Raw genomic sequence first — 23,385 nt, 5'->3', positions numbered from 1 at the left:
CGTGTTGTACTTATACAGCAGTATACAGCAATTAGATGACAAGGTTGTGCGTTCAAGATCCACCAGGAGCAAGTATTCCTCTTGAACCCTCTCCCTGTCTATTTCTTGTCCAGAAAAGGAGCATTTTAATTCAATACACTTAGGAGGATGTTTCATAATTAATTGGTATGTTATTGAGATAACAGGTCAGAATGCAGGCACAGCTAGGATTCAAATCCATAGTCTTCTCTATCACCAGCAATGCCAGACACGTCAGCAATGCAGGGTGGCAAGTCTGCTCGAAAGTCCATGTGAACGGCTGTTTGCAAATTTAGTTGGTGCTTGGCTCAGACAAGTATCAGCCCATTTGTGGTATCGACCCTACGATTCTGAGATTAAGAGGCTCATGCTCAAACGCCTGAGCTTGCCAGGCAGGTCAATTGTGGTGATCAGTGACAGTGCTTTGCATAGCTCCTACGGCGCAGTTGGTTTGCACGTGGTACTTATACAGCAGTATGCAGTGAAGCAATGCCAAAGTTGTGAATTCGTACCTGACCAGGAGCAACTGCTTTTCTTGAACCCTCTGACTGTCTATTTCTTGTCCAGAAAAGGATCATTTATTCAATCTATTTCATAAGTAATTGGTATGTCATAGAGATAACAGGTCAGAGTGCAGGCACAGCTACGATTCAAATGCATATTCCTCTGCATTACCAGCTTTGCCTGACACATCAGCAATGCAGGGTGGCAAGCCTGCTCGAAAATCCAAGCGTTTGGCTGTTCGCAAAGTGAGTTTGTACTTCGGCAGAGAAAATAATCACCCAACGTGGGGCTCTAACCCACGACCCTGAGATGAAGAGTCTCGTGCTCTTCCGACTGAGCTAGCTAGGCACCTCAACGGTAATTTTAACTTGATCCGAATATCGTACAGCTCCGTTTGTGCAAAATATGGTGATCAGTGACAGTGCTTTGCGTAGCTCCTGTGGCGCAGTCGGTTAGCGCGTGGTACTTATACAGCAGTATGCAGTGAAGCAATGCCGAGGTTGTGAGTTCGAGCCTCACCAGGAGCAAGTGCTTTTCTTGAACCCTCTGACTGTCTATTTCTTGTCCAGAAAAGGATCATTTATTCAATCTATTTCATAAGTAATTGGTATGTCATAGAGATAACAGGTCAGAGTGCAGGCACAGCTACGATTCAAATGCATATTCCTCTGCATTACCAGCTTTGCCTGACACATCAGCAATGCAGGGTGGCAAGCCTGCTCGAAAATCCAAGCGTTTGGCTGTTCGCAAAGTGAGTTTGTACTTCGGCAGAGAAAAAAGTCACCCAACGTGGGGCTCGAACCCACGACCCTGAGATTAAGAGTCTCATGCTCTACCGACTGAGCTAGCTAGGTACCTCATCGGTCATTTTGACTTGGTCCGAATATCGTACAGCTCCGTTTGTGCAAAATATGGTGATTAGTGAAGGTGTTGTTGATGGATCCTATGGTGCAATCTGTTAGCGTGTTGTACTTATACAGCAGTATACAGCAATTAGATGACAAGGTTGTGCGTTCAAGATCCACCAGGAGCAAGTATTCCTCTTGAACCCTCTCCCTGTCTATTTCTTGTCCAGAAAAGGAGCATTTTAATTCAATACACTTAGGAGGATGTTTCATAATTAATTGGTATGTTATTGAGATAACAGGTCAGAGTGCAGGCACAGCTAGGATTCAAATCCATAGTCTTCTCTATCACCAGCAATGCCAGACACGTCAGCAATGCAGGGTGGCAAGTCTGCTCGAAAGTCCATGTGAACGGCTGTTTGCAAATTTAGTTGGTGCTTGGCTCAGACAAGTATCAGCCCATTTGTGGTATCGACCCTACGATTCTGAGATTAAGAGGCTCATGCTCAAACGCCTGAGCTTGCCAGGCAGGTCAATTGTGGTGATCAGTGACAGTGCTTTGCATAGCTCCTACGGCGCAGTTGGTTTGCACGTGGTACTTATACAGCAGTATGCAGTGAAGCAATGCCAAAGTTGTGAATTATTTCTTGTCCAGAAAAGGATCATTTATTTAATCTATTTCATAAGTAATTGGTATGTCGTTGAGATAAAATGTCAGATTGCAGGCAGAGCTACGATTCAAATGCATAGTCTTCTGCATTACCAGTTTTGCCTGACACATCAGCAATGCAGGGTGGCAAGCCTGCTCAAAAATCCAACCGTTTGGCTGTTCGCAAAGAGAGTTGGTACTTCGGCAGAGAAAATAATCACCCAACGTGGGGCTCTAACCCACGACCCTGAGATGAAGAGTCTCGTGCTCTTCCGACTGAGCTAGCTAGGCACCTCAACGGTAATTTTAACTTGATCCGAATATCGTACAGCTCCGTTTGTGCAAAATATGGTGATCAGTGACAGTGCTTTGCGTAGCTCCTGTGGCGCAGTCGGTTAGCGCGTGGTACTTATACAGCAGTATGCAGTGAAGCAATGCCGAGGTTGTGAGTTCGAGCCTCACCAGGAGCAAGTGCTTTTCTTGAACCCTCTGACTGTCTATTTCTTGTCCAGAAAAGGATCATTTATTCAATCTATTTCATAAGTAATTGGTATGTCATAGAGATAACAGGTCAGAGTGCAGGCACAGCTACGATTCAAATGCATATTCCTCTGCATTACCAGCTTTGCCTGACACATCAGCAATGCAGGGTGGCAAGCCTGCTCGAAAATCCAAGCGTTTGGCTGTTCGCAAAGTGAGTTTGTACTTCGGCAGAGAAAAAAGTCACCAAACGTGGGGCTCGAACCCACGACCCTGAGATTAAGAGTCTCATGCTCTACCGACTGAGCTAGCTAGGTACCTCATCAGTCATTTTGACTTGGTCCGAATATCGTACAGCTCCGTTTGTGCAAAATATGGTGATTAGTGAAGGTGTTGTTGATGGATCCTATGGTGCAATCTGTTAGCGTGTTGTACTTATACAGCAGTATACAGCAATTAGATGACAAGGTTGTGCGTTCAAGATCCACCAGGAGCAAGTATTCCTCTTGAACCCTCTCCCTGTCTATTTCTTGTCCAGAAAAGGAGCATTTTAATTCAATACACTTAGGAGGATGTTTCATAATTAATTGGTATGTTATTGAGATAACAGGTCAGAGTGCAGGCACAGCTAGGATTCAAATCCATAGTCTTCTCTATCACCAGCAATGCCAGACACGTCAGCAATGCAGGGTGGCAAGTCTGCTCGAAAGTCCATGTGAACGGCTGTTTGCAAATTTAGTTGGTGCTTGGCTCAGACAAGTATCAGCCCATTTGTGGTATCGACCCTACGATTCTGAGATTAAGAGGCTCATGCTCAAACGCCTGAGCTTGCCAGGCAGGTCAATTGTGGTGATCAGTGACAGTGCTTTGCATAGCTCCTACGGCGCAGTTGGTTTGCACGTGGTACTTATACAGCAGTATGCAGTGAAGCAATGCCAAAGTTGTGAATTATTTCTTATTTCTTGTCCAGAAAAGGATCATTTATTTAATCTATTTCATAAGTAATTGGTATGTCGTTGAGATAAAATGTCAGATTGCAGGCAGAGCTACGATTCAAATGCATAGTCTTCTGCATTACCAGTTTTGCCTGACACATCAGCAATGCAGGGTGGCAAGCCTGCTCAAAAATCCAACCGTTTGGCTGTTCGCAAAGAGAGTTGGTACTTCGGCAGAGAAAATAATCACCCAACGTGGGGCTCTAACCCATAGCTAGGCACCCTGAGATGAAGAGTCTCGTGCTCTTCCGACTGAGCTAGCTAGGCACCTCAACGGTAATTTTTACTTGGTCCGAATATCGTACAGCTCCGTTTGTGCAAATTATGGTGATCAGTGACAGTGCTTTGCGTAGCTCCTGTGGCGCAGTCGGTTAGCGCGTGGTACTTATACAGCAGTATGCAGTGAAGCAATGCCGAGGTTGTGAGTTCGAGCCTCACAAGTGCTTTTCTTGAACCCTCTGACTGTCTATTTCTTGCCCAGAAAAGGATCATTTATTCAATCTATTTCATAAGTAATTGGTATGTCATAGAGATAACAGGTCAGAGTGCAGGCACAGCTACGATTCAAATGCATATTCCTCTGCATTACCAGCTTTGCCTGACACATCAGCAATACAGGGTGGCAAGCCTGCTCGAAAATCCAAGCGTTTGGCTGTTCGCAAAGTGAGTTTGTACTTCGGCAGAGAAAAAAATCACCCAACGTGGGGCTCGAACCCACGACCCTGAGATTAAGAGTCTCATGCTCTACCGACTGAGCTAGCTAGGTACCTCATCGGTCATTTTGACTTGGTCCGAATATCGTACAGCTCCGTTTGTGCAAAATATGGTGATTAGTGAAGGTGTTGTTGATGGATCCTATGGTGCAATCTGTTAGCGTGTTGTACTTATACAGCAGTATACAGCAATTAGATGACAAGGTTGTGCGTTCAAGATCCACCAGGAGCAAGTATTCCTCTTGAACCCTCTCCCTGTCTATTTCTTGTCCAGAAAAGGAGCATTTTAATTCAATACACTTAGGAGGATGTTTCATAATTAATTGGTATGTTATTGAGATAACAGGTCAGAGTGCAGGCACAGCTAGGATTCAAATCCATAGTCTTCTCTATCACCAGCAATGCCAGACACGTCAGCAATGCAGGGTGGCAAGTCTGCTCGAAAGTCCATGTGAACGGCTGTTTGCAAATTTAGTTGGTGCTTGGCTCAGACAAGTATCAGCCCATTTGTGGTATCGACCCTACGATTCTGAGATTAAGAGGCTCATGCTCAAACGCCTGAGCTTGCCAGGCAGGTCAATTGTGGTGATCAGTGACAGTGCTTTGCATAGCTCCTACGGCGCAGTTGGTTTGCACGTGGTACTTATACAGCAGTATGCAGTGAAGCAATGCCAAAGTTGTGAATTCGTACCTGACCAGGAGCAACTGCTTTTCTTGAACCCTCTGACTGTCTATTTCTTGTCCAGAAAAGGATAATTTATTCAATCTATTTCATAAGTAATTGGTATGTCATAGAGATAACAGGTCAGAGTGCAGGCACAGCTACGATTCAAATGCATATTCCTCTGCATTACAAGCTTTGCCTGACACATCAGCAATGCAGGGTGGCAAGCCTGCTCAAAAATCCAACCGTTTGGCTGTTCGCAAAGAGAGTTGGTACTTCGGCAGAGAAAATAATCACCCAACGTGGGGCTCTAACCCACGACCCTGAGATGAAGAGTCTCGTGCTCTTCCGACTGAGCTAGCTAGGCACCTCAACGGTAATTTTAACTTGGTCCGAATATCGTACAGCTCCGTTTGTGCAAAATATGGTGATCAGTGACAGTGCTTTGCGTAGCTCCTGTGGCGCAGTCGGTTAGCGCGTGGTACTTATACAGCAGTATGCAGTGAAGCAATGCCGAGGTTGTGAGTTTGAGCCTCACAAGTGCTTTTCTTGAACCCTCTGACTGTCTATTTCTTGCCCAGAAAAGGATCATTTATTCAATCTATTTCATAAGTAATTGGTATGTCATAGAGATAACAGGTCAGAGTGCAGGCACAGCTACGATTCAAATGCATATTCCTCTGCATTACCAGCTTTGCCTGACACATCAGCAATACAGGGTGGCAAGCCTGCTCGAAAATCCAAGCGTTTGGCTGTTCGCAAAGTGAGTTTGTACTTCGGCAGAGAAAAAAATCACCCAACGTGGGGCTCGAACCCACGACCCTGAGATTAAGAGTCTCATGCTCTACCGACTGAGCTAGCTAGGTACCTCATCGGTCATTTTGACTTGGTCCGAATATCGTACAGCTCCGTTTGTGCAAAATATGGTGATTAGTGAAGGTGTTGTTGATGGATCCTATGGTGCAATCTGTTAGCGTGTTGTACTTATACAGCAGTATACAGCAATTAGATGACAAGGTTGTGCGTTCAAGATCCACCAGGAGCAAGTATTCCTCTTGAACCCTCTCCCTGTCTATTTCTTGTCCAGAAAAGGAGCATTTTAATTCAATACACTTAGGAGGATGTTTCATAATTAATTGGTATGTTATTGAGATAACAGGTCAGAGTGCAGGCACAGCTAGGATTCAAATCCATAGTCTTCTCTATCACCAGCAATGCCAGACACGTCAGCAATGCAGGGTGGCAAGTCTGCTCGAAAGTCCATGTGAACGGCTGTTTGCAAATTTAGTTGGTGCTTGGCTCAGACAAGTATCAGCCCATTTGTGGTATCGACCCTACGATTCTGAGATTAAGAGGCTCATGCTCAAACGCCTGAGCTTGCCAGGCAGGTCAATTGTGGTGATCAGTGACAGTGCTTTGCATAGCTCCTACGGCGCAGTTGGTTTGCACGTGGTACTTATACAGCAGTATGCAGTGAAGCAATGCCAAAGTTGTGAATTCGTACCTGACCAGGAGCAACTGCTTTTCTTGAACCCTCTGACTGTCTATTTCTTGTCCAGAAAAGGATCATTTATTTAATCTTTTTCATAAGTAATTGGTATGTCGTTGAGATAAAAGGTCAGATTGCAGGCAGAGCTACGATTCAAATGCATAGTCTTCTGCATTACCAGTTTTGCCTGACACATCAGCAATGCAGGGTGGCAAGCCTGCTCAAAAATCCAACCGTTTGGCTGTTCGCAAAGAGAGTTGGTACTTCGTCAGAGAAAATAATCACCCAACGTGGGGCTCTAACCCACGACCCTGAGATGAAGAGTCACGTGCTCTTCCGACTGAGCTAGCTAGGCACCTCAACGGTAATTTTAACTTGGTCCGAATATCGTACAGCTCCGTTTGTGCAAAATATGGTGATCAGTGACAGTGCTTTGCGTAGCTCCTGTGGCGCAGTCGGTTAGCGCGTGGTACTTATACAGCAGTATGCAGTGAAGCAATGCCGAGGTTGTGAGTTCGAGCCTCACAAGTGCTTTTCTTGAACCCTCTGACTGTCTATTTCTTGTCCAGAAAAGGATCATTTATTCAATCTATTTCATAAGTAATTGGTATGTCATAGAGATAACAGGTCAGAGTGCAGGCACAGCTACGATTCAAATGCATATTCCTCTGCATTACCAGCTTTGCCTGACACATCAGCAATACAGGGTGGCAAGCCTGCTCGAAAATCCAAGCGTTTGGCTGTTCGCAAAGTGAGTTTGTACTTCGGCAGAGAAAAAAATCACCCAACGTGGGGCTCGAACCCACGACCCTGAGATTAAGAGTCTCATGCTCTACCGACTGAGCTAGCTAGGTACCTCATCGGTCATTTTGACTTGGTCCGAATATCGTACAGCTCCGTTTGTGCAAAATATGGTGATTAGTGAAGGTGTTGTTGATGGATCCTATGGTGCAATCTGTTAGCGTGTTGTACTTATACAGCAGTATACAGCAATTAGATGACAAGGTTGTGCGTTCAAGATCCACCAGGAGCAAGTATTCCTCTTGAACCCTCTCCCTGTCTATTTCTTGTCCAGAAAAGGAGCATTTTAATTCAATACACTTAGGAGGATGTTTCATAATTAATTGGTATGTTATTGAGATAACAGGTCAGAGTGCAGGCACAGCTAGGATTCAAATCCATAGTCTTCTCTATCACCAGCAATGCCAGACACGTCAGCAATGCAGGGTGGCAAGTCTGCTCGAAAGTCCGTGTGAACGGCTGTTTGCAAATTTAGTTGGTGCTTGGCTCAGACAAGTATCAGCCCATTTGTGGTATCGACCCTACGATTCTGAGATTAAGAGGCTCATGCTCAAACGCCTGAGCTTGCCAGGCAGGTCAATTGTGGTGATCAGTGACAGTGCTTTGCATAGCTCCTACGGCGCAGTTGGTTTGCACGTGGTACTTATACAGCAGTATGCAGTGAAGCAATGCCAAAGTTGTGAATTCGTACCTGACCAGGAGCAACTGCTTTTCTTGAACCCTCTGACTGTCTATTTCTTGTCCAGAAAAGGATCATTTATTTAATCTTTTTCATAAGTAATTGGTATGTCGTTGAGATAAAAGGTCAGATTGCAGGCAGAGCTACGATTCAAATGCATAGTCTTCTGCATTACCAGTTTTGCCTGACACATCAGCAATGCAGGGTGGCAAGCCTGCTCAAAAATCCAACCGTTTGGCTGTTCGCAAAGAGAGTTGGTACTTCGTCATAGAAAATAATCACCCAACGTGGGGCTCTAACCCACGACCCTGAGATGAAGAGTCACGTGCTCTTCCGACTGAGCTAGCTAGGCACCTCAACGGTAATTTTAACTTGGTCCGAATATCGTACAGCTCCGTTTGTGCAAAATATGGTGATCAGTGACAGTGCTTTGCGTAGCTCCTGTGGCGCAGTCGGTTAGCGCGTGGTACTTATACAGCAGTATGCAGTGAAGCAATGCCGAGGTTGTGAGTTCGAGCCTCACAAGTGCTTTTCTTGAACCCTCTGACTGTCTATTTCTTGTCCAGAAAAGGATCATTTATTCAATCTATTTCATAAGTAATTGGTATGTCATAGAGATAACAGGTCAGAGTGCAGGCACAGCTACGATTCAAATGCATATTCCTCTGCATTACCAGCTTTGCCTGACACATCAGCAATACAGGGTGGCAAGCCTGCTCGAAAATCCAAGCGTTTGGCTGTTCGCAAAGTGAGTTTGTACTTCGGCAGAGAAAAAAATCACCCAACGTGGGGCTCGAACCCACGACCCTGAGATTAAGAGTCTCATGCTCTACCGACTGAGCTAGCTAGGTACCTCATCGGTCATTTTGACTTGGTCCGAATATCGTACAGCTCCGTTTGTGCAAAATATGGTGATTAGTGAAGGTGTTGTTGATGGATCCTATGGTGCAATCTGTTAGCGTGTTGTACTTATACAGCAGTATACAGCAATTAGATGACAAGGTTGTGCGTTCAAGATCCACCAGGAGCAAGTATTCCTCTTGAACCCTCTCCCTGTCTATTTCTTGTCCAGAAAAGGAGCATTTTAATTCAATACACTTAGGAGGATGTTTCATAATTAATTGGTATGTTATTGAGATAACAGGTCAGAGTGCAGGCACAGCTAGGATTCAAATCCATAGTCTTCTCTATCACCAGCAATGCCAGACACGTCAGCAATGCAGGGTGGCAAGTCTGCTCGAAAGTCCGTGTGAACGGCTGTTTGCAAATTTAGTTGGTGCTTGGCTCAGACAAGTATCAGCCCATTTGTGGTATCGACCCTACGATTCTGAGATTAAGAGGCTCATGCTCAAACGCCTGAGCTTGCCAGGCAGGTCAATTGTGGTGATCAGTGACAGTGCTTTGCATAGCTCCTACGGCGCAGTTGGTTTGCACGTGGTACTTATACAGCAGTATGCAGTGAAGCAATGCCAAAGTTGTGAATTCGTACCTGACCAGGAGCAACTGCTTTTCTTGAACCCTCTGACTGTCTATTTCTTGTCCAGAAAAGGATCATTTATTTAATCTTTTTCATAAGTAATTGGTATGTCGTTGAGATAAAAGGTCAGATTGCAGGCAGAGCTACGATTCAAATGCATAGTCTTCTGCATTACCAGTTTTGCCTGACACATCAGCAATGCAGGGTGGCAAGCCTGCTCAAAAATCCAACCGTTTGGCTGTTCGCAAAGAGAGTTGGTACTTCGTCAGAGAAAATAATCACCCAACGTGGGGCTCTAACCCACGACCCTGAGATGAAGAGTCTCGTGCTCTTCCGACTGAGCTAGCTAGGCACCTCAACGGTAATTTTAACTTGGTCCGAATATCGTACAGCTCCGTTTGTGCAAAATATGGTGATCAGTGACAGTGCTTTGCGTAGCTCCTGTGGCGCAGTCGGTTAGCGCGTGGTACTTATACAGCAGTATGCAGTGAAGCAATGCCGAGGTTGTGAGTTCGAGCCTCACAAGTGCTTTTCTTGAACCCTCTGACTGTCTATTTCTTGTCCAGAAAAGGATCATTTATTCAATCTATTTCATAAGTAATTGGTATGTCATAGAGATAACAGGTCAGAGTGCAGGCACAGCTACGATTCAAATGCATATTCCTCTGCATTACCAGCTTTGCCTGACACATCAGCAATACAGGGTGGCAAGCCTGCTCGAAAATCCAAGCGTTTGGCTGTTCGCAAAGTGAGTTTGTACTTCGGCAGAGAAAAAAATCACCCAACGTGGGGCTCGAACCCACGACCCTGAGATTAAGAGTCTCATGCTCTACCGACTGAGCTAGCTAGGTACCTCATCGGTCATTTTGACTTGGTCCGAATATCGTACAGCTCCGTTTGTGCAAAATATGGTGATTAGTGAAGGTGTTGTTGATGGATCCTATGGTGCAATCTGTTAGCGTGTTGTACTTATACAGCAGTATACAGCAATTAGATGACAAGGTTGTGCGTTCAAGATCCACCAGGAGCAAGTATTCCTCTTGAACCCTCTCCCTGTCTATTTCTTGTCCAGAAAAGGAGCATTTTAATTCAATACACTTAGGAGGATGTTTCATAATTAATTGGTATGTTATTGAGATAACAGGTCAGAGTGCAGGCACAGCTAGGATTCAAATCCATAGTCTTCTCTATCACCAGCAATGCCAGACACGTCAGCAATGCAGGGTGGCAAGTCTGCTCGAAAGTCCGTGTGAACGGCTGTTTGCAAATTTAGTTGGTGCTTGGCTCAGACAAGTATCAGCCCATTTGTGGTATCGACCCTACGATTCTGAGATTAAGAGGCTCATGCTCAAACGCCTGAGCTTGCCAGGCAGGTCAATTGTGGTGATCAGTGACAGTGCTTTGCATAGCTCCTACGGCGCAGTTGGTTTGCACGTGGTACTTATACAGCAGTATGCAGTGAAGCAATGCCAAAGTTGTGAATTCGTACCTGACCAGGAGCAACTGCTTTTCTTGAACCCTCTGACTGTCTATTTCTTGTCCAGAAAAGGATCATTTATTTAATCTATTTCATAAGTAATTGGTATGTCGTTGAGATAAAAGGTCAGATTGCAGGCAGAGCTACGATTCAAATGCATAGTCTTCTGCATTACCAGTTTTGCCTGACACATCAGCAATGCAGGGTGGCAATTCTGCTCAAAAATCCAACCGTTTGGCTGTTCGCAAAGAGAGTTGGTACTTCGGCAGAGAAAATAATCACCCAACGTGGGGCTCTAACCCACGACCCTGAGATTAAGAGTCTCGTGCTCTTCCGACTGAGCTAGCTAGGCACCTCAACGGTAATTTTAACTTGGTCCGAATATCGTACAGCTCCGTTTGTGCAAAATATGGTGATCAGTGACAGTGCTTTGCGTAGCTCCTGTGGCGCAGTCGGTTAGCGCGTGGTACTTATACAGCAGTATGCAGTGAAGCAATGCCGAGGTTGTGAGTTCGAGCCTCACAAGTGCTTTTCTTGAACCCTCTGACTGTCTATTTCTTGTCCAGAAAAGGATCATTTATTCAATCTATTTCATAAGTAATTGGTATGTCATAGAGATAACAGGTCAGAGTGCAGGCACAGCTACGATTCAAATGCATATTCCTCTGCATTACCAGCTTTGCCTGACACATCAGCAATACAGGGTGGCAAGCCTGCTCGAAAATCCAAGCGTTTGGCTGTTCGCAAAGTGAGTTTGTACTTCGGCAGAGAAAAAAATCACCCAACGTGGGGCTCGAACCCACGACCCTGAGATTAAGAGTCTCATGCTCTACCGACTGAGCTAGCTAGGTACCTCATCGGTCATTTTGACTTGGTCCGAATATCGTACAGCTCCGTTTGTGCAAAATATGGTGATTAGTGAAGGTGTTGTTGATGGATCCTATGGTGCAATCTGTTAGCGTGTTGTACTTATACAGCAGTATACAGCAATTAGATGACAAGGTTGTGCGTTCAAGATCCACCAGGAGCAAGTATTCCTCTTGAACCCTCTCCCTGTCTATTTCTTGTCCAGAAAAGGAGCATTTTAATTCAATACACTTAGGAGGATGTTTCATAATTAATTGGTATGTTATTGAGATAACAGGTCAGAGTGCAGGCACAGCTAGGATTCAAATCCATAGTCTTCTCTATCACCAGCAATGCCAGACACGTCAGCAATGCAGGGTGGCAAGTCTGCTCGAAAGTCCATGTGAACGGCTGTTTGCAAATTTAGTTGGTGCTTGGCTCAGACAAGTATCAGCCCATTTGTGGTATCGACCCTACGATTCTGAGATTAAGAGGCTCATGCTCAAACGCCTGAGCTTGCCAGGCAGGTCAATTGTGGTGATCAGTGACAGTGCTTTGCATAGCTCCTACGGCGCAGTTGGTTTGCACGTGGTACTTATACAGCAGTATGCAGTGAAGCAATGCCAAAGTTGTGAATTCGTACCTGACCAGGAGCAACTGCTTTTCTTGAACCCTCTGACTGTCTATTTCTTGTCCAGAAAAGGATCATTTATTTAATCTATTTCATAAGTAATTGGTATGTCGTTGAGATAAAAGGTCAGATTGCAGGCAGAGCTACGATTCAAATGCATAGTCTTCTGCATTACCAGTTTTGCCTGACACATCAGCAATGCAGGGTGGCAATTCTGCTCAAAAATCCAACCGTTTGGCTGTTCGCAAAGAGAGTTGGTACTTCGGCAGAGAAAATAATCACCCAACGTGGGGCTCTAACCCACGACCCTGAGATTAAGAGTCTCGTGCTCTTCCGACTGAGCTAGCTAGGCACCTCATCGGTCATTTTGACTTGGTCCGAATATCGTACAGCTCCGTTTGTGCAAAATATGGTGATTAGTGAAGGTGTTGTTGATGGATCCTATGGTGCAATCTGTTAGCGTGTTGTACTTATACAGCAGTATACAGCAATTAGATGACAAGGTTGTGCGTTCAAGATCCACCAGGAGCAAGTATTCCTCTTGAACCCTCTCCCTGTCTATTTCTTGTCCAGAAAAGGAGCATTTTAATTCAATACACTTAGGAGGATGTTTCATAATTAATTGGTATGTTATTGAGATAACAGGTCAGAGTGCAGGCACAGCTAGGATTCAAATCCATAGTCTTCTCTATCACCAGCAATGCCAGACACGTCAGCAATGCAGGGTGGCAAGTCTGCTCGAAAGTCCATGTGAACGGCTGTTTGCAAATTTAGTTGGTGCTTGGCTCAGACAAGTATCAGCCCATTTGTGGTATCGACCCTACGATTCTGAGATTAAGAGGCTCATGCTCAAACGCCTGAGCTTGCCAGGCAGGTCAATTGTGGTGATCAGTGACAGTGCTTTGCGTAGCTCCTGTGGCGCAGTCGGTTAGCGCGTGGTACTTATACAGCAGTATGCAGTGAAGCAATGCCGAGGTTGTGAGTTCGAGCCTCACCAGGAGCAAGTGCTTTTCTTGAACCCTCTGACTGTCTATTTCTTGTCCAGAAAATGATCATTTATTCAATCTATTTCATAAGTAATTGGTATGTCATAGAGATAACAGGTCAGAGTGCAGGCACAGCTACGATTCAAATGCATATTCCTCTGCATTACCAGCTTTGCCTGACACATCAGCAATGCAGGGTGGCAAGCCTGCTCGAAAATCCAAGCGTTTGGCTGTTCGCAAAGTGAGTTTGTACTTCGGCAGAGAAAAAAGTCACCCAACGTGGGGCTCGAACCCACGACCCTGAGATTAAGAGTCTCATGCTCTACCGACTGAGCTAGCTAGGTACCTCATCGGTCATTTTGACTTGGTCCGAATATCGTACAGCTCCGTTTGTGCAAAATATGGTGATTAGTGAAGGTGTTGTTGATGGATCCTATGGTGCAATCTGTTAGCGTGTTGTACTTATACAGCAGTATACAGCAATTAGATGACAAGGTTGTGCGTTCAAGATCCACCAGGAGCAAGTATTCCTCTTGAACCCTCTCCCTGTCTATTTCTTGTCCAGAAAAGGAGCATTTTAATTCAATACACTTAGGAGGATGTTTCATAATTAATTGGTATGTTATTGAGATAACAGGTCAGAGTGCAGGCACAGCTAGGATTCAAATCCATAGTCTTCTCTATCACCAGCAATGCCAGACACGTCAGCAATGCAGGGTGGCAAGTCTGCTCGAAAGTCCATGTGAACGGCTGTTTGCAAATTTAGTTGGTGCTTCGGCTCAGACAAGTATCAGCCCATTTGTGGTATCGACCCTACGATTCTGAGATTAAGAGGCTCATGCTCAAACGCCTGAGCTTGCCAGGCAGGTCAATTGTGGTGATCAGTGACAGTGCTTTGCATAGCTCCTACGGCGCAGTTGGTTTGCACGTGGTACTTATACAGCAGTATGCAGTGAAACAATGCCAAAGTTGTGAATTCGTACCTGACCAGGAGCAACTGCTTTTCTTGAACCCTCTGACTGTCTATTTCTTGTCCAGAAAAGGATAATTTATTTAATCTATTTCATAAGTAATTGGTATGTCGTTGAGATAAAAGGTCAGAGTGCAGGCAGAGCTACGATTCAAATGCATAGTCTTCTGCATTACCAGTTTTGCCTGACACATCAGCAATGCAGGGTGGCAAGCCTGCTCAAAAATCCAACCGTTTGGCTTTTCGCAAAGTGAGTTGGTACTTCGGCAGAGAAAATAATCACCCAACGTGGGGCTCTAACCCACGACCCTGAGATGAAGAGTCTCGTGCTCTTCCGACTGAGCTAGCTAGGCACCTCAACGGTAATTTTAACTTGGTCCGAATATCGTACAGCTCCGTTTGTGCAAAATATGGTGATCAGTGACAGTGCTTTGCGTAGCTCCTGTGGCGCAGTCGGTTAGCGCGTGGTACTTATACAGCAGTATGCAGTGAAGCAATGCCGAGGTTGTGAGTTCGAGCCTCACCAGGAGCAAGTACTTTTCTTGAACCCTCTGACTGTCTATTTCTTGCCCAGAAAAGGATCATTTATTCAATCTATTTCATAAGTAATTGGTATGTCATAGAGATAACAGGTCAGAGTGCAGGCACAGCTACGATTCAAATGCATATTCCTCTGCATTACCAGCTTTGCCTGACACACCAGCAATACAGGGTGGCAAGCCTGCTCGAAAATCCAAGCGTTTGGCTGTTCGCAAAGTGAGTTTGTACTTCGGCAGAGAAAAAAATCACCCAACGTGGGGCTCGAACCCACGACCCTGAGATTAAGAGTCTCATGCTCTACCGACTGAGCTAGCTAGGTACCTCATCAGTCATTTTGACTTGGTCCGAATATCGTACAGCTCCGTTTGTGCAAAATATGGTGATTAGTGAAGGTGTTGTTGATGGATCCTATGGTGCAATCTGTTAGCGTGTTGTACTTATACAGCAGTATACAGCAATTAGATGACAAGGTTGTGCGTTCAAGATCCACCAGGAGCAAGTATTCCTCTTGAACCCTCTCCCTGTCTATTTCTTGTCCAGAAAAGGAGCATTTTAATTCAATACACTTAGGAGGATGTTTCATAATTAATTGGTATGTTATTGAGATAACAGGTCAGAGTGCAGGCACAGCTAGGATTCAAATCCATAGTCTTCTCTATCACCAGCAATGCCAGACACGTCAGCAATGCAGGGTGGCAAGTCTGCTCGAAAGTCCATGTGAACGGCTGTTTGAAAATTTAGTTGGTGCTTGGCTCAGACAAGTATCAGCCCATTTGTGGTATCGACCCTACGATTCTGAGATTAAGAGGCTCATGCTCAAACGCCTGAGCTTGCCAGGCAGGTCAATTGTGGTGATCAGTGACAGTGCTTTGCATAGCTCCTACGGCGCAGTTGGTTTGCACGTGGTACTTATACAGCAGTATGCAGTGAAACAATGCCAAAGTTGTGAATTCGTACCTGACCAGGAGCAACTGCTTTTCTTGAACCCTCTGACTGTCTATTTCTTGTCCAGAAAAGGATAATTTATTTAATCTATTTCATAAGTAATTGGTATGTCGTTGAGATAAAAGGTCAGAGTGCAGGCAGAGCTACGATTCAAATGCATAGTCTTCTGCATTACCAGTTTTGCCTGACACATCAGCAATGCAGGGTGGCAAGCCTGCTCAAAAATCCAACCGTTTGGCTTTTCGCAAAGTGAGTTGGTACTTCGGCAGAGAAAATAATCACCCAACGTGGGGCTCTAACCCACGACCCTGAGATGAAGAGTCTCGTGCTCTTCCGACTGAGCTAGCTAGGCACCTCAACGGTAATTTTAACTTGGTCCGAATATCGTACAGCTCCGTTTGTGCAAAATATGGTGATCAGTGACAGTGCTTTGCGTAGCTCCTGTGGCGCAGTCGGTTAGCGCGTGGTACTTATACAGCAGTATGCAGTGAAGCAATGCCGAGGTTGTGAGTTCGAACCTCACCAGGAGCAAGTACTTTTCTTGAACCCTCTGACTGTCTATTTCTTGCCCAGAAAAGGATCATTTATTCAATCTATTTCATAAGTAATTGGTATGTCATAGAGATAACAGGTCAGAGTGCAGGCACAGCTACGATTCAAATGCATATTCCTCTGCATTACCAGCTTTGCCTGACACACCAGCAATACAGGGTGGCAAGCCTGCTCGAAAATCCAAGCGTTTGGCTGTTCGCAAAGTGAGTTTGTACTTCGGCAGAGAAAAAAATCACCCAACGTGGGGCTCGAACCCACGACCCTGAGATTAAGAGTCTCATGCTCTACCGACTGAGCTAGCTAGGTACCTCATCAGTCATTTTGACTTGGTCCGAATATCGTACAGCTCCGTTTGTGCAAAATTTGGTGATTAGTGAAGGTGTTGTTGATGGATCCTATGGTGCAATCTGTTAGCGTGTTGTACTTATACAGCAGTATACAGCAATTAGATGACAAGGTTGTGCGTTCAAGATCCACCAGGAGCAAGTATTCCTCTTGAACCCTCTCCCTGTCTATTTCTTGTCCAGAAAAGGAGCATTTTAATTCAATACACTTAGGAGGATGTTTCATAATTAATTGGTATGTTATTGAGATAACAGGTCAGAGTGCAGGCACAGCTAGGATTCAAATCCATAGTCTTCTCTATCACCAGCAATGCCAGACACGTCAGCAATGCAGGGTGGCAAGTCTGCTCGAAAGTCCATGTGAACGGCTGTTTGCAAATTTAGTTGGTGCTTCGGCTCAGACAAGTATCAGCCCATTTGTGGTATCGACCCTACGATTCTGAGATTAAGAGGCTCATGCTCAAACGCCTGAGCTTGCCAGGCAGGTCAATTGTGGTGATCAGTGACAGTGCTTTGCATAGCTCCTACGGCGCAGTTGGTTTGCACGTGGTACTTATACAGCAGTATGCAGTGAAACAATGCCAAAGTTGTGAATTCGTACCTGACCAGGAGCAACTGCTTTTCTTGAACCCTCTGACTGTCTATTTCTTGTCCAGAAAAGGATAATTTATTTAATCTATTTCATAAGTAATTGGTATGTCGTTGAGATAAAAGGTCAGAGTGCAGGCAGAGCTACGATTCAAATGCATAGTCTTCTGCATTACCAGTTTTGCCTGACACATCAGCAATGCAGGGTGGCAAGCCTGCTCAAAAATCCAACCGTTTGGCTTTTCGCAAAGTGAGTTGGTACTTCGGCAGAGAAAATAATCACCCAACGTGGGGCTCTAACCCACGACCCTGAGATGAAGAGTCTCGTGCTCTTCCGACTGAGCTAGCTAGGCACCTCAACGGTAATTTTAACTTGGTCCGAATATCGTACAGCTCCGTTTGTGCAAAATATGGTGATCAGTGACAGTGCTTTGCGTAGCTCCTGTGGCGCAGTCGGTTAGCGCGTGGTACTTATACAGCAGTATGCAGTGAAGCAATGCCGAGGTTGTGAGTTCGAGCCTCACCAGGAGCAAGTACTTTTCTTGAACCCTCTGACTGTCTATTTCTTGCCCAGAAAAGGATCATTTATTCAATCTATTTCATAAGTAATTGGTATGTCATAGAGATAACAGGTCAGAGTGCAGGCACAGCTACGATTCAAATGCATATTCCTCTGCATTACCAGCTTTGCCTGACACACCAGCAATACAGGGTGGCAAGCCTGCTCGAAAATCCAAGCGTTTGGCTGTTCGCAAAGTGAGTTTGTACTTCGGCAGAGAAAAAAATCACCCAACGTGGGGCTCGAACCCACGACCCTGAGATTAAGAGTCTCATGCTCTACCGACTGAGCTAGCTAGGTACCTCATCAGTCATTTTGACTTGGTCCGAATATCGTACAGCTCCGTTTGTGCAAAATATGGTGATTAGTGAAGGTGTTGTTGATGGATCCTATGGTGCAATCTGTTAGCGTGTTGTACTTATACAGCAGTATACAGCAATTAGATGACAAGGTTGTGCGTTCAAGATCCACCAGGAGCAAGTATTCCTCTTGAACCCTCTCCCTGTCTATTTCTTGTCCAGAAAAGGAGCATTTTAATTCAATACACTTAGGAGGATGTTTCATAATTAATTGGTATGTTATTGAGATAACAGGTCAGAGTGCAGGCACAGCTAGGATTCAAATCCATAGTCTTCTCTATCACCAGCAATGCCAGACACGTCAGCAATGCAGGGTGGCAAGTCTGCTCGAAAGTCCATGTGAACGGCTGTTTGAAAATTTAGTTGGTGCTTGGCTCAGACAAGTATCAGCCCATTTGTGGTATCGACCCTACGATTCTGAGATTAAGAGGCTCATGCTCAAACGCCTGAGCTTGCCAGGCAGGTCAATTGTGGTGATCAGTGACAGTGCTTTGCATAGCTCCTACGGCGCAGTTGGTTTGCACGTGGTACTTATACAGCAGTATGCAGTGAAACAATGCCAAAGTTGTGAATTCGTACCTGACCAGGAGCAACTGCTTTTCTTGAACCCTCTGACTGTCTATTTCTTGTCCAGAAAAGGATAATTTATTTAATCTATTTCATAAGTAATTGGTATGTCGTTGAGATAAAAGGTCAGAGTGCAGGCAGAGCTACGATTCAAATGCATAGTCTTCTGCATTACCAGTTTTGCCTGACACATCAGCAATGCAGGGTGGCAAGCCTGCTCAAAAATCCAACCGTTTGGCTTTTCGCAAAGTGAGTTGGTACTTCGGCAGAGAAAATAATCACCCAACGTGGGGCTCTAACCCACGACCCTGAGATGAAGAGTCTCGTGCTCTTCCGACTGAGCTAGCTAGGCACCTCAACGGTAATTTTAACTTGGTCCGAATATCGTACAGCTCCGTTTGTGCAAAATATGGTGATCAGTGACAGTGCTTTGCGTAGCTCCTGTGGCGCAGTCGGTTAGCGCGTGGTACTTATACAGCAGTATGCAGTGAAGCAATGCCGAGGTTGTGAGTTCGAACCTCACCAGGAGCAAGTACTTTTCTTGAACCCTCTGACTGTCTATTTCTTGCCCAGAAAAGGATCATTTATTCAATCTATTTCATAAGTAATTGGTATGTCATAGAGATAACAGGTCAGAGTGCAGGCACAGCTACGATTCAAATGCATATTCCTCTGCATTACCAGCTTTGCCTGACACACCAGCAATACAGGGTGGCAAGCCTGCTCGAAAATCCAAGCGTTTGGCTGTTCGCAAAGTGAGTTTGTACTTCGGCAGAGAAAAAAATCACCCAACGTGGGGCTCGAACCCACGACCCTGAGATTAAGAGTCTCATGCTCTACCGACTGAGCTAGCTAGGTACCTCATCAGTCATTTTGACTTGGTCCGAATATCGTACAGCTCCGTTTGTGCAAAATATGGTGATTAGTGAAGGTGTTGTTGATGGATCCTATGGTGCAATCTGTTAGCGTGTTGTACTTATACAGCAGTATACAGCAATTAGATGACAAGGTTGTGCGTTCAAGATCCACCAGGAGCAAGTATTCCTCTTGAACCCTCTCCCTGTCTATTTCTTGTCCAGAAAAGGAGCATTTTAATTCAATACACTTAGGAGGATGTTTCATAATTAATTGGTATGTTATTGAGATAACAGGTCAGAGTGCAGGCACAGCTAGGATTCAAATCCATAGTCTTCTCTATCACCAGCAATGCCAGACACGTCAGCAATGCAGGGTGGCAAGTCTGCTCGAAAGTCCATGTGAACGGCTGTTTGAAAATTTAGTTGGTGCTTGGCTCAGACAAGTATCAGCCCATTTGTGGTATCGACCCTACGATTCTGAGATTAAGAGGCTCATGCTCAAACGCCTGAGCTTGCCAGGCAGGTCAATTGTGGTGATCAGTGACAGTGCTTTGCATAGCTCCTACGGCGCAGTTGGTTTGCACGTGGTACTTATACAGCAGTATGCAGTGAAGCAATGCCAAAGTTGTGAATTCGTACCTGACCAGGAGCAACTGCTTTTCTTGAACCCTCTGACTGTCTATTTCTTGTCCAGAAAAGGATAATTTATTTAATCTATTTCATAAGTAATTGGTATGTCGTTGAGATAAAAGGTCAGAGTGCAGGCAGAGCTACGATTCAAATGCATAGTCTTCTGCATTACCAGTTTTGCCTGACACATCAGCAATGCAGGGTGGCAAGCCTGCTCAAAAATCCAACCGTTTGGCTTTTCGCAAAGTGAGTTGGTACTTCGGCAGAGAAAATAATCACCCAACGTGGGGCTCTAACCCACGACCCTGAGATGAAGAGTCTCGTGCTCTTCCGACTGAGCTAGCTAGGCACCTCAACGGTTTTCAACGGTGCTTTTCAACGGTGCTTTGCGTAGCTCCTGTGGCGCAGTCGGTTAGCGCGTGGTACTTATACAGCAGTATGCAGTGAAGCAATGCCGAGGTTGTGAGTTCGAGCCTCACCAGGAGCAAGTGCTTTTCTTGAACCCTCTGACTGTCTATTTCTTGTCCAGAAAAGGATCATTTATTCAATCTATTTCATAAGTAATTGGTATGTCATAGAGATAACAGGTCAGAGTGCAGGCACAGCTACGATTCAAATGCATATTCCTCTGCATTACCAGCTTTGCCTGACACATCAGCAATGCAGGGTGGCAAGTCTGCTCGAAAGTCCATGTGAACGGCTGTTTGCAAATTTAGTTGGTGCTTGGCTCAGACAAGTATCAGCCCATTTGTGGTATCGACCCTACGATTCTGAGATTAAGAGGCTCATGCTCAAACGCCTGAGCTTGCCAGGCAGGTCAATTGTGGTGATCAGTGACAGTGCTTTGCGTAGCTCCTGTGGCGCAGTCGGTTAGCGCGTGGTACTTATACAGCAGTATGCAGTGAAGCAATGCCGAGGTTGTGAGTTCGAGCCTCACCAGGAGCAAGTGCTTTTCTTGAACTCTTTGACTGTCTATTTCTTGTCCAGAAAAGGATCATTTATTCAATCTATTTCATAAGTAATTGGTATGTCATAGAGATAACAGGTCAGAGTGCAGGCACAGCTACGATTCAAATGCATATTCCTCTGCATTACCAGCTTTGCCTGACACATCAGCAATGCAGGGTGGCAAGCCTGCTCGAAAATCCAAGCGTTTGGCTGTTCGCAAAGTGAGTTTGTACTTCGGCAGAGAAAAAAGTCACCCAACGTGGGGCTCGAACCCACGACCCTGAGATTAAGAGTCTCATGCTCTACCGACTGAGCTAGCTAGGTACCTCATCGGTCATTTTGACTTGGTCCGAATATCGTACAGCTCCGTTTGTGCAAAATATGGTGATTAGTGAAGTTGTTGTTGATGGATCCTATGGTGCAATCTGTTAGCGTGTTGTACTTATACAGCAGTATACAGCAATTAGATGACAAGGTTGTGCGTTCAAGATCCACCAGGAGCAAGTATTCCTCTTGAACCCTCTTCCTGTCTATTTCTTGTCCAGAAAAGGAGCATTTTAATTCAATACACTTAGGAGGATGTTTCATAATTAATTGGTATGTTATTGAGATAACAGGTCAGAGTGCAGGCACAGCTAGGATTCAAATCCATAGTCTTCTCTATCACCAGCAATGCCAGACACGTCAGCAATGCAGGGTGGCAAGTCTGCTCGAAAGTCCATGTGAACGGCTGTTTGCAAATTTAGTTGGTGCTTCGGCTCACACAAGTATCAGCCCATTTGTGGTATCGACCCTACGATTCTGAGATTAAGAGGCTCATGCTCAAACGCCTGAGCTTGCCAGGCAGGTCAATTGTGGTGATCGGTGACAGTGCTTTGCATAGCTCCTACGGCGCAGTTGGTTTGCGCGTGGTACTTATACAGCAGTATGCAGTGAAGCAATGCCAAAGTTGTGAATTCGTACCTGACCAGGAGCAACTGCTTTTCTTGAACCCTCTGACTGTCTATTTCTTGTCCAGAAAAGGATAATTTATTCAATCTATTTCATAAGTAATTGGTATGTCATAGAGATAACAGGTCAGAGTGCAGGCAGAGCTACGATTCAAATGCATATTCCTCTGCATTACCAGCTTTGCCTGACACATCAGCAATGCAGGGTGGCAAGCCTGCTCGAAAATCCAAGCGTTTCGCTGTTCGCAAAGTGAGTTTGTACTTCGGCAGAGAAAATAATCACCCAACGTGGGGCTCTAACCCACGACCCTGAGATGAAGAGTCTCGTGCTCTTCCGACTGAGCTAGCTAGGCACCTCAACGGTAATTTTAACTTGGTCCGAATATCGTACAGCTCCGTTTGTGCAAAATATGGTGATCAGTGACAGTGCTTTGCGTAGCTCCTGTGGCGCAGTCGGTTAGCGCGTGGTACTTATACAGCAGTATGCAGTGAAGCAATGCCGAGGTTGTGAGTTCGAGCCTCACCAGGAGCAAGTGCTTTTCTTGAACCCTCTGACTGTCTATTTCTTGCCCAGAAAAGGATCATTTATTCAATCTATTTCATAAGTAATTGGTATGTCATAGAGATAACAGGTCAGAGTGCAGGCACAGCTACGATTCAAATACATATTCCTCTGCATTACCAGCTTTGCCTGACACATCAGCAATACAGGGTGGCAAGCCTGCTCGAAAATCCAAGCGTTTGGCTGTTCGCAAAGTGAGTTTGTACTTCGGCAGAGAAAAAAATCACCCAACGTGGGGCTCGAACCCACGACCCTGAGATTAAGAATCTCATGCTCTACCGACTGAGCTAGCTAGGTACCTCATCGGTCATTTTGACTTGGTCCGAATATCGTACAGCTCCGTTTGTGCAAAATATGGTGATTAGTGAAGGTGTTGTTGATGGATCCTATGGTGCAATCTGTTAGCGTGTTGTACTTATACAGCAGTATACAGCAATTAGATGACAAGGTTGTGCGTTCAAGATCCACCAGGAGCAAGTATTCCTCTTGAACCCTCTCCCTGTCTATTTCTTGTCCAGAAAAGGAGCATTTTAATTCAATACACTTAGGAGGATGTTTCATAATTAATTGGTATGTTATTGAGATAACAGGTCAGAGTGCAGGCACAGCTAGGATTCAAATCCATAGTCTTCTCTATCACCAGCAATGCCAGACACGTCAGCAATGCAGGGTGGCAAGTCTGCTCGAAAGTCCATGTGAACGGCTGTTTGCAAACTTAGTTGGTGCTTCGGCTCAGACAAGTATCAGCCCATTTGTGGTA

The 23,385-nt window shown here is 45.2% G+C and overlaps 1 protein-coding gene and 23 non-coding genes across 24 annotated transcripts in view; 11 read left to right on the top strand and 13 right to left on the bottom strand.

Moving 5' to 3' along the window:
* LOC110494675 (caM kinase-like vesicle-associated protein) overlaps positions 1-23,385 on the top strand; it is a 187,808-nt gene that overhangs the window by 83,405 nt on the left and 81,018 nt on the right. The gene's annotated exons all lie outside the window — the stretch shown is intronic.
* Positions 956-1,049, top strand: trnai-uau (transfer RNA isoleucine (anticodon UAU)). Its single transcript has 2 exons — positions 956-993; positions 1,014-1,049. It is a non-coding gene; the product is annotated as a tRNA-Ile (tRNA).
* Positions 1,304-1,376, bottom strand: trnak-cuu (transfer RNA lysine (anticodon CUU)). Its single transcript has one exon. It is a non-coding gene; the product is annotated as a tRNA-Lys (tRNA).
* Positions 2,393-2,486, top strand: trnai-uau (transfer RNA isoleucine (anticodon UAU)). Its single transcript has 2 exons — positions 2,393-2,430; positions 2,451-2,486. It is a non-coding gene; the product is annotated as a tRNA-Ile (tRNA).
* Positions 4,185-4,257, bottom strand: trnak-cuu (transfer RNA lysine (anticodon CUU)). Its single transcript has one exon. It is a non-coding gene; the product is annotated as a tRNA-Lys (tRNA).
* Positions 5,662-5,734, bottom strand: trnak-cuu (transfer RNA lysine (anticodon CUU)). The gene has a single exon. It is a non-coding gene; the product is annotated as a tRNA-Lys (tRNA).
* trnak-cuu (transfer RNA lysine (anticodon CUU)) lies at positions 7,139-7,211 on the bottom strand. Its single transcript has one exon. It is a non-coding gene; the product is annotated as a tRNA-Lys (tRNA).
* trnak-cuu (transfer RNA lysine (anticodon CUU)) lies at positions 8,616-8,688 on the bottom strand. The gene has a single exon. It is a non-coding gene; the product is annotated as a tRNA-Lys (tRNA).
* On the bottom strand, positions 10,093-10,165 carry trnak-cuu (transfer RNA lysine (anticodon CUU)). Its single transcript has one exon. It is a non-coding gene; the product is annotated as a tRNA-Lys (tRNA).
* trnak-cuu (transfer RNA lysine (anticodon CUU)) lies at positions 11,570-11,642 on the bottom strand. Its single transcript has one exon. It is a non-coding gene; the product is annotated as a tRNA-Lys (tRNA).
* Positions 13,178-13,271, top strand: trnai-uau (transfer RNA isoleucine (anticodon UAU)). Its single transcript has 2 exons — positions 13,178-13,215; positions 13,236-13,271. It is a non-coding gene; the product is annotated as a tRNA-Ile (tRNA).
* Positions 13,526-13,598, bottom strand: trnak-cuu (transfer RNA lysine (anticodon CUU)). The gene has a single exon. It is a non-coding gene; the product is annotated as a tRNA-Lys (tRNA).
* On the top strand, positions 14,663-14,756 carry trnai-uau (transfer RNA isoleucine (anticodon UAU)). Its single transcript has 2 exons — positions 14,663-14,700; positions 14,721-14,756. It is a non-coding gene; the product is annotated as a tRNA-Ile (tRNA).
* On the bottom strand, positions 15,011-15,083 carry trnak-cuu (transfer RNA lysine (anticodon CUU)). The gene has a single exon. It is a non-coding gene; the product is annotated as a tRNA-Lys (tRNA).
* On the top strand, positions 16,147-16,240 carry trnai-uau (transfer RNA isoleucine (anticodon UAU)). Its single transcript has 2 exons — positions 16,147-16,184; positions 16,205-16,240. It is a non-coding gene; the product is annotated as a tRNA-Ile (tRNA).
* trnak-cuu (transfer RNA lysine (anticodon CUU)) lies at positions 16,495-16,567 on the bottom strand. The gene has a single exon. It is a non-coding gene; the product is annotated as a tRNA-Lys (tRNA).
* trnai-uau (transfer RNA isoleucine (anticodon UAU)) lies at positions 17,632-17,725 on the top strand. The gene is made up of 2 exons: positions 17,632-17,669; positions 17,690-17,725. It is a non-coding gene; the product is annotated as a tRNA-Ile (tRNA).
* trnak-cuu (transfer RNA lysine (anticodon CUU)) lies at positions 17,980-18,052 on the bottom strand. Its single transcript has one exon. It is a non-coding gene; the product is annotated as a tRNA-Lys (tRNA).
* On the top strand, positions 19,116-19,209 carry trnai-uau (transfer RNA isoleucine (anticodon UAU)). The gene is made up of 2 exons: positions 19,116-19,153; positions 19,174-19,209. It is a non-coding gene; the product is annotated as a tRNA-Ile (tRNA).
* trnak-cuu (transfer RNA lysine (anticodon CUU)) lies at positions 19,464-19,536 on the bottom strand. Its single transcript has one exon. It is a non-coding gene; the product is annotated as a tRNA-Lys (tRNA).
* trnai-uau (transfer RNA isoleucine (anticodon UAU)) lies at positions 20,559-20,652 on the top strand. Its single transcript has 2 exons — positions 20,559-20,596; positions 20,617-20,652. It is a non-coding gene; the product is annotated as a tRNA-Ile (tRNA).
* trnai-uau (transfer RNA isoleucine (anticodon UAU)) lies at positions 21,017-21,110 on the top strand. Its single transcript has 2 exons — positions 21,017-21,054; positions 21,075-21,110. It is a non-coding gene; the product is annotated as a tRNA-Ile (tRNA).
* Positions 21,365-21,437, bottom strand: trnak-cuu (transfer RNA lysine (anticodon CUU)). The gene has a single exon. It is a non-coding gene; the product is annotated as a tRNA-Lys (tRNA).
* On the top strand, positions 22,502-22,595 carry trnai-uau (transfer RNA isoleucine (anticodon UAU)). Its single transcript has 2 exons — positions 22,502-22,539; positions 22,560-22,595. It is a non-coding gene; the product is annotated as a tRNA-Ile (tRNA).

This window comes from Oncorhynchus mykiss, chromosome 17 (genome assembly GCF_057628025.1).
Source record: "Oncorhynchus mykiss isolate SJ-2025 chromosome 17, ASM5762802v1, whole genome shotgun sequence".
In the NCBI taxonomy this organism is placed as follows: domain Eukaryota; kingdom Metazoa; phylum Chordata; class Actinopteri; order Salmoniformes; family Salmonidae; genus Oncorhynchus; species Oncorhynchus mykiss.
The sequence above is the reverse complement of the archived record's forward strand: the minus strand, read 5'-3'. Positions and strand labels throughout refer to the sequence as shown.